This window comes from Callospermophilus lateralis, chromosome 6, assembly GCF_048772815.1.
Source record: "Callospermophilus lateralis isolate mCalLat2 chromosome 6, mCalLat2.hap1, whole genome shotgun sequence".
Taxonomy (NCBI): domain Eukaryota; kingdom Metazoa; phylum Chordata; class Mammalia; order Rodentia; family Sciuridae; genus Callospermophilus; species Callospermophilus lateralis.
Window position 1 is genome coordinate 16,355,633 of NC_135310.1, and position 15,568 is coordinate 16,371,200.

Here is a 15,568-nt window from a genome sequence, read left to right on the forward strand (position 1 = left end):
ATAAGAAGGACTGGGGATGTTGCTCAACGGTAAAGGGCTCCTGGGTTCAACCCCCCAGTACTGAAAAAAGAAACTGAAACATAAGCTGCTTTTTTTTCCAGTAACAAGTAATAACACTATGCTCACCAGACTGAGCCTCCTCCTGTATTCCTACCGCAGCATTTGATACGCGATTGATCGAGCGATGTTACTTTGCCATTTGGGGTCTGGACAAATAGCTTATAATGTGGTCTGAGTATGACACTTTAGCACACTTAGGAAAGAAATGGAGTAAAATAATTGCCATGACCAAACAAAAAAAGATAGATCCCCTTCCTTCCTTTCCTTTTATCATTCTTTGTGGGTTTTTGAGCCCCACACCACAAAACCAGAATGAGATTTTAAATCATGAAGAAAAAGAAGTTAAAAAGGACAGACAGGACTTTTCTGGACAAAGAAAAGCATTTAAATGTCATCCACAAGAAACACTAACTTATTACCTTTTGGCTGGCCACCAGAGCTACCCTAGGGGGACTCTCCCCAGCCATGCTGAAACTTGTGCCTGTGATTTCCAAGCATGTATTTTCTTTCTCTTTCCACCCTTCGGCAACAATGTTTGTTATTCTGTCTTGCAAAATGGCTGAAAACTATTCAGAATTTGTTTTTTCCTATTTGGAAAACAACAACAAAAACCTGCAAACAGGAAATGTTGACCTAAAGGGTATACTTCTATAATACCAAATAAACCTATATTATAACATATTACCTTTTTAACATGTTTCATTGTCAAGCAGCGAAAAAAGTGCAAATGACTCACTTTTGTATTTGAACCTCACCTTTTCAATGTCTTCACTCTGAGCTCTTCACAATACTCTTCACCTGTAGTAGAAACACAAAAAAATAAATGATTTTTAATTTAAGTGTTGCTTTTCAGAATTATTTTAACAGGATATGGATAAGACATTAGGGCTAATTTTGAGTGGAAAAATAAAGATTAGCTGTAAAAGTGCAGAATTATCCCAGGAAAAAAAACACACGTATTCTATAATAGAATTTTAGCAAGAATCATAAGAAATTAAGCGAAAACCAAAAAGACTTATGCTTGTGGTATTCGAAAATGCCTGGCATCCAACCATCTTTGATTTTCCCTTTAAATTCCTAGAAGATTCAAAAGGCTTGAACTTTGAACACCTCTGAAAACAAAGGGCTCAACCACATCCCATAAATCAGGCAGAAGCCTCCCTAGTGAAGAGATGAACCCCAGGCTGTGAGGCTGGAAGAGGAGGGATGATTTCTATCAGCCTCATCCTCGGCCTCCCTCCTTCCTCCCCAACACAAGTCCTCCACAGTGTGGGAACAGCTTTCTAAGGCCACAGCCCTCTCCCCACAGCTCTTCTCCATGACTCTGTGCCATAACTCCTCCTGGGTTACATCTTTTTGCAAGGTGATTGGAGGGTGGAGTCCATGGGGTGACACACACATCTGGTAGGACTGGGGGGGGGGGGCACAGTTTTTCTGTTCACTATGTTCCAAAGGAAGAAACCACAGATACTCCGATGACAGCAGAGTTTAAAAAGAACAAACAAATGTGCCCAGAAATTTATCAGTTGTGTCTCTTCATGAAGTGTCTCCAAAATATTCGAGTTGACTGAAGGATGAATCAAAATAAAAACTTCAGAGTAAAAAAGTAGCTACAGAATAGCACTGAAAGCAGTTATTATTATAAAAGCAGTCAAGGGAGTAGGACTTTCAACATTTTTGAAAACATATCAAATAAATATCTAATAATATCTTACTATAATATCTAGCCCCACTGAAGTCTGAAATCCTAGCTTATGTTATTAACCATGAATGAATCAAGGAGGACGGACAGTAAAAATGAACTGATTTTATTTGCATATGGGGACTAAAAACAAAGCTGTTTGTGATATCAGTAATTGATTTTTTTTTTTAATTTTAAGAGAGAACAAAGAAATAAACTAAATATTTAAATTCTGTTAGGTTAGAAAACAACAATAAATATATTAGAAAGGCAGAAATACACAGAAAAACAGGTAAGCACATTTAGATATTTAAACAACAAAAGTTGGTTCACTGCAATTGAAATATCTCAAACAGGTTTCTGGAAAATCTAGTCTTAAAATCTAATATGAAACTGGAATTATCCAAGGAATATATCACAGAAATGAAACAGGGCTGGGGTTGTGGCTTAATGGTAAGGTGTTCGCCTAGCATGTGTGAGGCACTGGGTTCTATTCTCAGTACCACATACAAATAAACAAAAGTTCATCAACAACTAATAAAAATTTTAAAAAAGAAATAAAACAGAATGAAAAACTAAGAGTGCTGTATAAAGATATTCTTGCAAATAAATTTAAACTTCTCAGTGGAAAGTTTCTAAGTTGACATTTAATTATCAAAACTGAACTAAAAATATGAAAGCTAAAAAACATACATATGATTTACTTCAAGAATTAGATAATTCCTGAAATATATAAAGCAGTTAGGATACAGAAAAAAATGAGGCTATCTAGTTTGTTTGATGAAGTTAACAGAAGCCTGATAACCAAACTGATAAAGTACAAAGATAAGTAAGATCCTGTTTGATTTAGATAAGATGTAAGAATCCTAAATAGGTATATGGAAAACCCAATTTCTAGTATATGACATATCATTATAAAGAGGGTTTATTCTATAGTATTCTATAAATATGTAAGTAGAACTATTATGTCCTATCAATACATCATAGGAGACTTACACATGCTCATGTCTTTTTTTTTTTTTTTTTTGGGTGCTGGGGATTGGACCTGAGACGTCACACACAGTGAAGAATCTATGTAGGAGACACTTAAGAAAATATTTAGGTTAGGCCTATTACTTCCTCATGAGAAATGATGAAGAGTAAAAATGTACTTTTCAAAATGCTAGGCAAGCACACTGCCACTGAGTCCCCAGCCCTCTTATATCTTCAGGGATGTTAAAATGGCATATAAAAAGAAAAGAATGATATACCATGATTTTAAAAAGATCTAAAATCAACATCCATCTTTTAATCTTTTTTGTTGTTGTTATTTTTGGTACCAGGGATTGAACACAGAGGGGCTTAACCACTAAGCCACATCCCCAGTCCTTTTAAAAATATTTTAGAGATAGGGTCTTGCTGAGTTGCTTAGGGCCTCACTAAATTGCTGAGGCTGGCTTTAACTTGTGATCCTCCTGCCTCAGCCTCCAGAGCCATTGGGATTACAGGCAGGCACCATTGCATCATTTTTAATAAAAAGTCAGAAATAAAATAAGAGATACAGAAACAAACACAAAAAGAAACAGCTCATGTTCTCAGTAATATGTGGAAGCTAAAGAGTTGGTCTCAGGAAGTAGACAGTGGGATAGTGGTTCCCAGAGGCAGGGAAGCAGGATGGGGAAGGAGAGCTAATGGGTACAGGGTGAAGTTCAATAGGAGGAATCATTTTAATGTTCTGCAGCAGAGTGGGGTAACTATGGCTGAAACCAATTAACTGCACATTTCAAAATAGCTAGTAGAGAGGATTTTGAATGTCCCCAACACAAAGAAATGATCAACATCTGCAGTGATGGAAATGCTAATACCCTGGTCTGATCATTACGCATTGTGCACACAAATTGAATATCACACTGTACTCTATAAATATGTATAATTTTTATATATCAATGAAATTTTTAAAATGCTCTAAAGCATAGAAAAATAAAGCCTAAAAAGATAGATGCTCACTGTAATGCAGCAAAAGGCAAAGAATAGAGCAAATTACCACTGGAAACCTATAACAAATACTTAAAATAATTATTAAAAATATTTCTAAATTTATTGGAAATGGTAAAGTTCTATAGGTTGATTTGAAGCACAGCAGGTAAAAAGCAATGCTTTCTTGTCAAGGAGCAGCAATACCTACTCACTAATCTGATCATATTCAGAAAAATACACTCACAGCTAGAAACTATGTAGAAGACACTAAAGAAAATATTTAGGTTAAGACTATTACTTCCTAATGAGAAATGATGAAGAGTAAAAATGTACTTTCAAAAGAGAGGGAAAGCACTATATAGTCAGGAAATTCAATATGAGGTAAAACAATGAACTGGTATTTGGAGTCATTATAGGAATATAAGAATAGCAAGACAGACTCTATAATCAGCAATGCTTATTTATAGGTGAACAGTCGAGAACCTCAGGGTTGTTTTGTAAATCAAAAAAGGATTTTTAGGAAAAAAAGCACATTAAGAATATTTGATTATCTGGCTTTAAGTGCAAAATTCAGTAATGTGGTGCACTCAGGCATCACAAATAGAATTTGATGTAAAAACAAAATAAAACTTCATTCCATTTCTGAAGGTTAGGAAAATGTTATAAAATAGCCATCAATGTTCTATTTGTGCAAAGAAAATGCTGATTGCACTTTTCTTAATCACAGTGAAACAAGTCACATTTTATTGTTTTTGGCTAAAGAACAAGGCTGAGCTTATAGTCTGGTGTACAAGTGAGGTAATGTTTAAAGTAAGTTATATAAGTGAAGTGCAACTAATGTGAGTTGGAGTATAATAATAAGTAAAATGTCAGGATTGGTTTTGTAAAAAGGAGACATAAGTCCAATATAGCACCATGTCCTTTTAGCTACAGTGTCTAAAATAAGCTCTCCTTTAATTTTAGACAACAGAGTGAGGAGAGAGACTAAAAGTTTTGACAATAACTACAAGACCAAGTCTAGTTATCCCAGAATAAATGTTAACCAGATAACCCACAGAAGAGACCAACTTTATTTTTTATGTGTAGGGCAAAATATTATGTGACTCTATAGAACTAGTTTTTATAGAACTAGTTTTTAATGAACTCAGTTGGGCAAGGTTTTAACAAGAAATAATATAACACCTCTACTTGCAATAATGGCTGTGCAATGACCCAAAGCATAAACATTTTCTGTAAAGTGTCAATTAGTTGATATGTAAGAGCCCAAAGATTTGCTCATAAGCACAAGACTTTTCTTTATTTTCCTGAGTAAAACACATGAACTTCATAAAAGAAATGAACTGAGGGTGGAAATCCATATGAATTTATCAGAAATGATAAGACAGGCCTTTGATCAGTGTGTACTGTAATAATGCCCCTCCCAAAGGATCTATCAACATTCCTTCCATAAGTTTCTAGAAAGTATTAAGTCAATAATATAGACGGTCAAGTAGACAAAAACTAAGTGAGTATTTTTGAGGGATACAAAATTTGATCAAATAAATCCCCAAAGAATCTCCATAGGGATTAGATTATTCCTTCCATCCATACCTGCCATCTTGGGGGCCACTCGACACCCATCCCTTCTCCTTTGGGAATGCAGGTAGGTAACCTGTGACTCTGGGTTTTCTACAACATAAAAATTCCTTTCTTGCTTCTACCTGCCCATCTTTGAGCTGCATCATTTCATTCAGGGATAACAAGCAAGTAATGCTGGTGAGCAGAATACAAATTGGCTTCTACTAATAATATTAGGACAATATCCTCTGCTGCCTTAGAAGGCCAACATCCATCTACGCTCCTTCTGGCACACAGACCAGTGTTTTCCTCTCCCTTGCTCTACTACCAGCCCAAGACCTTGGAAGCACATTAACTAGGCTAAACCATTCATCATATTTCACCCCTGTAATTACCATGATTGGTTCATGGATAGGCACATGGTCCAAACCAGACCAATTAGGCCCAGTGAGACCTAATTTGGGTTATTTTATTAGACAGGAAACAGATCTTTTCCTGCTCTTCTTACATGTGAACAAGAGAGGATTCAAAGGGTAGAACTGCTACTGACACATGGGGCCTGAGAATGAGCCACCACGGAGGAACCTCATTCAGATCCAATTTGTGTGCTTCTGAACTGATAAAACAGGCTCCTAATACACCGCTGTGACTTGCTTTCTCCCATTCAATACTATATTGTGAAATTCTTCCATGTTGCTTTGCTAACTGTGTAGTTCATATGTTTGCATTGATGGATAGTATTTTATTGGATAATTTGAAGTGTTTTTACAGTTATGCATCGTGTAATGCTATTTTGGTCAAGATGAACTACATATATAGGGGTGGTCCCGTGAAATTATATTGCCTAGTAACATCACAGCCATCTTTTTTGGGTAAATAAATATATGATGTTTGCTTTACGATAAAATTGCCTATGCCTCAGACAGAATCCCCATCACCACATGACACATGGCTGAATATGCTCTACTATTTGGACCTTTAGATGGTTTTCAGTTTTTTTCCCCCATCATAATCAATGTCACACATACCCCCTATGTTCATATGTGTGAGATTTACATTGTGTTTACCTGAAGTAACTTTGGGATCGTCCATCATACACAATTGAACTTCACTGGTAACATCAAGTTTTTTCAGGAGTAATTATACCAATTTATACTCCACCCAGAATATATAAGAACTCTTCCCTTCCATATTATGGCCAAGACTTGATACTATTAAAATTTTAATTATAGCTATTCTTAGAGGTGTGGATAGTATTACTGTGGTTTAAATTTGCATTTTCTTAATTGCTAATGAGGTTAGGCAGATTTTTATGTTAATGGGTATTTCAGGCCACTCATGTTTCCCTCCCTGTGAAAAACTTGTTCATGTATTTTTCCTATTGTTGTGGTTTGGATACAAAGTATCCCCCCCAAAGCTCCTGTTAGGCAATGCAGAAATGCTCAGAGGTGAAATTATGAGAGCTTTAATCTAATCAGTAGGCTAATCTATTTGATGGATTGATAATCTGAATGGACTACTGGGTGGTAACTGTAGGCAGGTGGGGCATGGCTGGAGGAAGTAGGTCACCAGGGCGTGCCCTTGGAATATATCTGTCCCTGGCTCTTCATGTTCACTCTTTCTCTACCCCACCCCCACTTCTGGGCTACCATGAGCGGAGCAGCTTTCCTATGCAGCTTTTCCTTTCCTTTCCACTCTTTGCCATGATGTTCTCTCTCATATTGGGCCCAAAGCAATGGAGTAGGCCCACCTTGCAAAGAACCTCTGAAATGGTGAGCCCTACATAAATTTTTCCTCCTCCAAGTTGTGGTCAGGTATTTTGATCACCAAGACAAAAAGCTGATTAACACCTAATTTTTTTTTATTGAGTCTCTATTTAAGAATTATTGGAGTTATTTATATGTCCCTCAACATATAAATCGATATGTCTGTTTGGGTCATGATTCATCTACATTCTGACCTGACAAACAGGAACCTTTAAATATGATGCAATGTCTCTTTGTGGCTCAATGACTTTTGTGTCTACTTTAAGAATTTCTTTCCTATCTGAAGGACACAAATATGTGACAGAGCTGAATTGCAAATTTTGAGGCAGGGACACATTTTTGTTTTTATTCCAGAAGGATAACCCAAGAATTGTTTATCAATTCATCCTTTCCACTGATTTGCAATTCAGCTCTGTCACATATTAGATTTCTTTATAAATTTGAACCTACTTCAAGACCTCTGTCAAATTGCTTATCACAAGTGCCAAAATTATATGGCCCAAATTACTATAGCTTTATATATAAATCAACATTGCCAAATCATTCTGTTTCTTCTTCAGGATTTTTGTTGTTATTATTGTTTATGGATCTTTGCTCTTCTGGATAAATTTTAGAATCATCCTAAGTTCCACCAAAAACATGTTGGATTTGTTGGAATTTCACTGGACCTATATTTAGGAGAATTGACCATCTTTATAACAATGAGATTACCTATAAACAGGTTATTCCCTCTATTTATTTAGACCTTTAAAAATATCTTCCAATAAAATTAAAGTTATTTCATTGTCTATGTTACAGACTCACAGATCTCTCACTATATATACTTCTAGAGACCTTATTTTTGTTGTTACTGGAGAAGGGATCTTGTAAAAAGTTATCTTGCTTTTTCTACAAATGCTGTTGTTAATCTAAAAAAAATAGAAACAAGCAGTAAAGTTACAGAAAGAAGAAAAGTACAAAGAATAATTTTGAATTTTACTTGTTCCTTCTTAGAACCAATCCCCTATTCTGGGAGGCTATATGAACACATAATTGCTCAGATATAATCCTGAAAACCATCAGCTACAGAACTTGCAATCGCAATCATCAACAAAGATGGGAAGGGAGTGGAGAAATAAAATCGCCCAATATTTTATAATAAGAACGTGAGCCTATCACTTGAAATTTCTTCACACAGGTGATTATTTAAATATTTTAGAAATGGTTATTTATCCTCAACAAATATTTAGGATCTACTACATTGAAACACATTTCTATTCTCATAGAGACCTCCAAAGACATATCTAGAGCTTTTCTTGCAAATTCAAGTCAATTTCAGTTTCTACTTTGATATCTCTAATTGGCTAACTCTTATTTTGAATGAAACCTAGTGGGTCTGAACTACTTTAACACACACACACAACCCTGAATTTGAAAGAGGAGACTATGGAAAGAGGGAATCTTTCAATAGATTATGTTTCTTAGTTTTCTAACCAGTACATCTACTAGTTTTATCCATAATTTGATTCAATTATGTGCTAAATGCCTTATCTGTGTCTGGCCCTCTGCCAGGGACAAATTACCAAGTGAACAAGGCCTGGTGCCTTGAAGGAATATATCTCACATTATACCATTCATGTGTTCATGAGAAAACTACATACATCCAGCAGTTTGTAATATGCACAATTGTTTTCAGTGTTTTTTTTTTTTTTAATATTTATTCTTTTTTTTAGCTTTTGGTGGATATAACATCTTTATTTTATTTGTATGTGGTGCTAAGGATTGAACCCAGCAACCCGTGCATGCCAGGCGAGTGTGCTACCGCTTGAGCCACATCCCCAGCCCCTTTCAGTGGTATTTTGACAGCTATATTAGGAATAATTTGTCAAAATGAAAGTTCTACCCATTTAATCCAGATATTATATACAAGGTTTTCATGTCCCATCAAACCTCTTTATCTTATTTATAAATAGAATTTATAAAATGAGTGAGCTTTTAAGATAAGTTCAGTGTCTAGTTTGTATCAATTTCTGGCTTCCACAGGATCACACACCATACCATGTAGGATTAATTAAAGTTCTTCATGGATGGGTTATGCTAAGACTGAATATTTCCTAAATCTGGGCTAGATTTTATGGCAAGTTGAAGACCAAAAGCAGACAGATGAGAACTCCGTTCACAAGATTTTGATTGTTTGAACCTTAGATTTTGCCATTTCCTATTTATTTTGATTTTTTTTTATACTAGAGATTGAACCTGGGATGCTCTACCACTGAGTTACATCCCCAGTCTTTTTTTTTTTTTTTTTTTTTTTTTTTGAGACAGGATCTCACTGAGTTACAAAGGCTGGCCTCAAACTTGCAGATCTCCTGCCTTAGCCTCCCCAGTCTGGGATTACAGGAGTGCACCACCATGCCTGACTTTCCTATTTAGTTTTTTTAAAGAAAGTAACAGTTAGCATAATTATTTGACAAGGATTATTAATTCTGATACTTAATATTTGGCGTTCCAATGGGTGACCCCTACCTCAAATTCCCTTTTTGTCCCTCTATTTTCTTACTTACAGTGAAAAAGACTTCTTAAATAGAACTGGAGAGTCCAACACCATCTTCCTTTATTCTTCAGTGCTGGAGGTGACAGTGGGGACAATGTGGAGTACAGAATGCTTCCTGAGAATGACTTCCACTTACATTTGCTTTTTGTAGCACCAGGGTTACAAAGAAAAACAGTGAGCCTCAGACTCAGACATCAGGTTCTGGAAGGAGTACGTGTCAGTGAACAGACCAGACAGGCACTAAATTACAGGTGGCTTAATGCAGCTATCAGCACTTTCCCAACTCCATTTTATTATCACTCAGGCAGCCTATGTGGCTCAGAAAATGCACCCCAACATTTGAGCACCAATGGTTTACCCGTGTCAGTACTAAGAATCTAGCCACAAAAAAAGACGCACACAGTCCTTACCCATGTGGAACCTCTGGTCAGGGTCAGCCATTGCAGAAACAGCTAGAGACAGTGGCAGGAGCAACTGCAGCCACATGGTGAGCTTTTGAAAGCATAAAATAATATAATTCTAACATTAAAATCTGGGATAAGGTAGCACACTAGTGGAGGAATATGATAGGCAAAGCAAGGCTTTCTGAAGATCAAGTACAGCCATAAGTAAGAAGAATCTGTACCTATATTCTATACATAATAAAATGGAGGAATTCACAGAAACCAATGAAATTATCTTAGAAATATTCCATAAGCACTACCTTTTATAAATTAAAGATCTTCTTTCAAATCCAGATCAATATTTTCAACCAGTGTAGAACGTGTTGACCAAACAGTGAAAAAGAGCAGTGTTAATGAACGTAAGGAAATTCCCTTAAAATGAGTTCAGCTGGCTATGGTTTTAAAGTTGGGCTGTCTCATAAGTAAAATGGATTTGGTAAGAGAAGCAGAAGAGATCCGATTTCTTATGTTGGGGAAAAGCTTTAAATACCTGAATTTGTATTCACCTACTTATTCAGTGGTGAAGAACAGAATTTTTTTAAAATAAGGCTTCTGTAAAAACACTACTTTCATTCAGGCAACATATGGAAAAACCTATTCCAACATTTGCAAATGTTATATTTGGAAAGGTAATTTCCTTTCAATGAGACATTTTTTTTTAACCTTTCCACATCAGTCAAGAAAAATAGGTTTTGACATATCAAGTTTTTTTAAAGTGCATAAAGTACACTATCAAATATATCACATAGTTTTTATTTAACATTCATCCTGGGGGTATTTCAATGAACTTTCAGGTTCAGGGGGAAAATAGGAAACCTGAATGCGGAGGACTGGCTTCCCATGAAACATTTTGCAGCGACTACCAAACAGTGATTTTATTCATCTAGATGTTTCTCGGCATTTCGACAACCAGTACTTCCTGGAAATCTCTGGTTTTGCGATTGGGGACTGTTTTTACTTCCCAAAAGAGGAAATGTTAAAAGTGAATAATGTAACCCATGAGGAAAAGAGGGTGAAAACTGACATATTCAAAGAAACCTTGTCATTTTCAATCCGTACTTGAGCCAACTATTTTTACTTTCATGAAACTTTCCATTAGCATGTCTAGTGTGTGCTTACACAGTTATTTTGCTCATCTTAAAAAGGTTCAAAACTTAATGTGATTACCATCTCAAAAACATCTCAGGGAGACTAAACTTCACAGATCACCCTTCCTGCAGAATGTTTTCAGTTTCTTCTACGGCAAACCATTGGAATTTTCTTGCATCTGTCTTGCTGGTTTAGACTATATTAAATGTGGTTGACTGACTTTAGAGTAAATTTTATTTAGAAAGCCTCTATGTGATTTCTAACTCCATAAGCAGAGTTTTTCAGATTCTGGTTATGAGCATGTGTCACCCAGATATTTGTGTATATATAAAAGCATACGCACTTGGTCATGTGATACTAGAGTTAAGCCCAGATAAATAGGCAGGACTCTCCTTGGGCCAGGGGAACACAATGCCTCAAATTTCATTGTGAAATGGAAGGATAGAATCTACCACCATCAAATTAGTTAGAATTGTGGTTTTTTTTGTTTTAATTGAAATCCTCAACAACTCCAGGTATGTGATTAGCATCAGTTTCCTCCTACACACAATCACCTGTTTCTTTGTATGCCATAGCATGCCCAATGCCCAGTACAGGGCAGTGGTTAACAAATAATCACTCAATGAATGTTATACTTAATATGTGGTATCCCCCAAAAGCTTCTGGGTGAGACAGTGCAGGAAGGCGTAGAGGTGAAATGATTGGGTTATGACAGCCTTAACACAGTCAGTGAATTAATCCCCTGATAGGGATTAACTGAGTGGTAAATGAAGGCAGGTAAGGTATGGCTGGAAGAAGTGGGTCACTGGGAGTGTGCCTTTGGGGTATATATTTTATATCTGATAAGTGGACTCTCTCTCTGCTTCCTGATTATTATGTGAGCTGCTTCCCTCCGCCATACTCTTCCACCATGATGCTCTGCCTCATTGCCTCATCTCAGGCCCCAAGGAATGGAGTTGGCCATCTATGGATGGAGACCTCTGAAAAACGTGAACTCCAAAATAAACTTTTCCTTCTCAAAAATTGTTCTTGTCCGGTCTTTTGGTCACAGCAGTGAAAAAGCTAATTAAAACAGTGAATAACTGGGTGAAATGTGTTCACTGGAATTAGTGGCATGAGGTCATTGTCAACTTCTGTGAAAGCAGTTTTGTGAAGTTGTGAGGGCTGAAGGAGAAATGTTTCAGGGTGAGAAGCACCAGGTATCACAGACAACGTCTGAAGGAGGGAAGCTAGGAAGGGCTATGGAGGAACGGTATTCTAAGGAGGTTTAAGTGGGAGAGTCCTAATGATATGGAAGTACCGTTTGTTTGTTTTGTTTTGTTTTGAGTAAAAAGATTGAAAATACTGGCAAAGGTGGAGTGATCAAAAGTATTTCCCAAAAGACAGCAGAGGCTAGGACCCAGGGCAGGTGGGATCACCTGCTATTACAAGAAGACTGTGGTTATTAACAGATTTGACAGTAAGTTCTCCAGTGACTTCTATTTTCTCTGTGAAGTAAAAGACAAGATTATCTTCTGAATGTGATGGGCAAGAAAGTAGATTTGGAAAGAGTAGGGAAGATTAAATTTAAGTCATTTTGAGAGGTAGATCATGAATAGAAAAAAATAAAGAGTAAGTCTTGTCAATATCACCTTCTGTATCATCACCCAGTAGGTGCCAGGTGGACAGGTGGATGCTGGCCGGGGCACGGTCAGCAGACGGCAGGTGGACCAGATGGGCAGCCTTACAGAAAGAACTTCGGTTTTGGAATCTGAAGCCTTGGGCCCAATGCCAGCCTGCTGTGGTTGAGCTGTCTGACTTGGAGTGGGCACCTCATTTCCTTAGATCATCCTTCAAAATTGATGCCCAAGAAACTCCAGGGTCCCTTCTAGCTCTAAAAGGACTAAGTTTTCCTGTACTCTAATGACATCTGTATTGTCATTGGTTATTTTAATTTAGATAGTCCAATTTGAAAACATACTCAGAAATTTAGGCCAAGTTCTCACCAGTCATAGTGAGGATTTTGTGGCTGAGTTAAAGTATACTTAAATGAATGCCTTTTATGGTGAGTACAATATAAGTTAAAGCCTTTTCAAAAGAAATAGGCTTTCCACGGAAGCAAAGAAAGCATATAAATAACATTCCCCATTCATTAAAAAAATGGTATTCAATGATGTTTACACATGTGGTTCTCACTCTTTAAACTTAAGTCTAAATATATTTTAAAAGCTGTAAGTAAAGTAGTAGTTTACGAAAGCCAAACCACAAAGAAATTTTAGGAATGCATCCAGGTTATACAATTCTATTTCCTGCTATGTAAAGAGAATTTTAATAGCTTCTATTTTGGTCATCTCCTAACCAGTTCTTATTTAGAAGAACTTTGGAACATAAAATAATTTCAGAAATTAAGTTTCAATCCAATAAATGTCTGGGTAAGAGGCAGAAGTGCAAGTTCCCAATCACCAAGTAACCCTTCTGGCACAAGGAAGCCGCCACCTGGTCAAGGGAGCTCCCGTCCTCTCTCTCCTGTGCGTGGGCATGTTCTTGTCCTCTTGGCACCTTTATTACCCTTCATTCTCTAACAGGAGAGAGAGAGGGGGCAGTGACAAGAAAAAAATCAAGAGAGGGTCAGTGAGTGTTAAGAGAAAGGGCAGAGTGCTCCCGGCCCAGGGGGTGTTCCAGAACCTTCTGTGGAAGAAGGGCAATCAGAATAGCTTTTGTGGAAGACTTGGGAGTTGGAAGGAAAAAGTAAAAAAACAGTGGGTGAACATAAGAAGCAGAAGATGAATAATTGTTCCAAGATACATTATCCAAGCAAGAGCTGGGTTTTGATGGAAAACAAATACATTCTAGAAATTAACAAATTATATGTTTTTGATGCTGGAAAAGAAAAATTCTAAGGTAACCAAGAAGATAGCCTATGAAAAACTACCTCTTTAAGAGCCAGAAAAATATCCATAGATATTCACCTTCCCTTCATAGAAAGAATAAAACTGAGAAGGTTCTCAGATTAAACAAGTATCTAAAAAGAAAACTCAATGGACTTAAATAATAGAATTTACATGGCTAAAGACTCATCCAAAACTTAAGCTCCCCAAATCTCCAAAACAAATGGCAAAAGACCAAAGAGAAGGAAAATAAGTGAGACAAGGAGAATAGACTCCAGGAGGTCCAAAGCCCATATCCTGGAGTTTGAGGGGAGAAAATATCCTGAGTTAAAGCAGACTCCAGATCATAAAAAGGAGTAGTGAAGAAAGATCATGGTAAAATATCAGAATTAAGGATAGAGCTAAAATTCCTAACTGCAAAAAGGTGAACACACACACACACACACACAAACACACACAAATTAACTAAGTTCTAAGAATCGGCCTAACATCAGATTTAAATGTTACAATTGTAGGTATCACAGGTGAAATGCCTTCAAAATTGAGGAAGAATGATTTTGAATCTACACTGAAATTATCAATCAAGGTTAAGGGTAAAATCAGATATTTCAAACGTGGTAGGAGAGCTTACCATTCATGCACATCATAGATCAAAAGTTACTTACTCAAAGGGAAATAGCTTGCCCAATGGGGTAAAAATCTAAATGAGAGAAGCCATGGAATAAAAAACAAAACAAAGACAGCAGAAGCCAAATACAACAAAAGTGAAAGGAGAGTATGTCTCTAAAGGCACCTGTTGGGAAAATCTCCAAGTAACAGAATTCAGTGGGCTAGGCGGGGCCTTCCTTCTCATGATGTCAGTTGGCTCCACAGTGAAAAATATTTGCATACTGGCTTTTCATTTTTAAGAAGCAGCCCACAGGCAAAAGAAGATATTCATGGTTATGCCATAAAGATAAAAATTATAAATATATTAAACTATGTAAAAATCACAGTCTAGCAAATCAGGAGGTCACAGGTTAGGGTAACCACCCTGGGACCAGGGGATTTCCAGATATGGGACTTTCAATGGTAAAACTGGGAAAGTCCTGTGTAAACCAGGACTAGTTTATCACCTTAGTCACAGGGCAGAAAAGATGAATGAAAAATGTTAATATCTTCATTTTTCAGACCTCAATAGATGCTTTAGTAAAGAGTTCAGTTGGTGACAACCAATGCTAATGTAGCAATTGTTAGTAATGACTGTACTAGAAGAATGACGTTTTTGTACTTATTTCACTCCCTTTCTAAAGTCTTTCAATTTTTAAAACAATTTATCCATTTAGAGTAGTCAATCAACTTTTATTCACCAGGCATCTAACTTCCAACAAAGAGAATATTTCAGAATCAAAATAACCTAGAACTCCAAACATGTGCAGAGAACTAAAAATGATTAAACCAGGGATTTAAAAAAAAAAAAAAAATCGAAACCCTGATTTGAAAGAAGTTTATAAACAAAACCAAGTACAGGAAGATCTGTTCCCTGATGCAGGGGCAGTGTTTGTACTCTGATGAGGAATGGATGATCACAGGAGAGGACAAGAGGAAGACAGCGCTGGTGAACCAAAACATGGCCC

General features: G+C 36.7%; 1 protein-coding gene across 2 annotated transcripts in view; it reads right to left on the minus strand.

Annotated features, from left to right (window-relative positions):
• Positions 1-15,568, minus strand: part of Plekhg1 (pleckstrin homology and RhoGEF domain containing G1) — a 211,690-nt gene that overhangs the window by 153,513 nt on the left and 42,609 nt on the right. For both annotated transcript variants that reach the window (XM_076858132.2, XM_076858133.2), the window contains exon 2: positions 816-858. The gene's annotated coding sequence lies outside the window, so the exon portion shown is untranslated. The remainder of the gene's footprint in view (positions 1-815; positions 859-15,568) is intronic.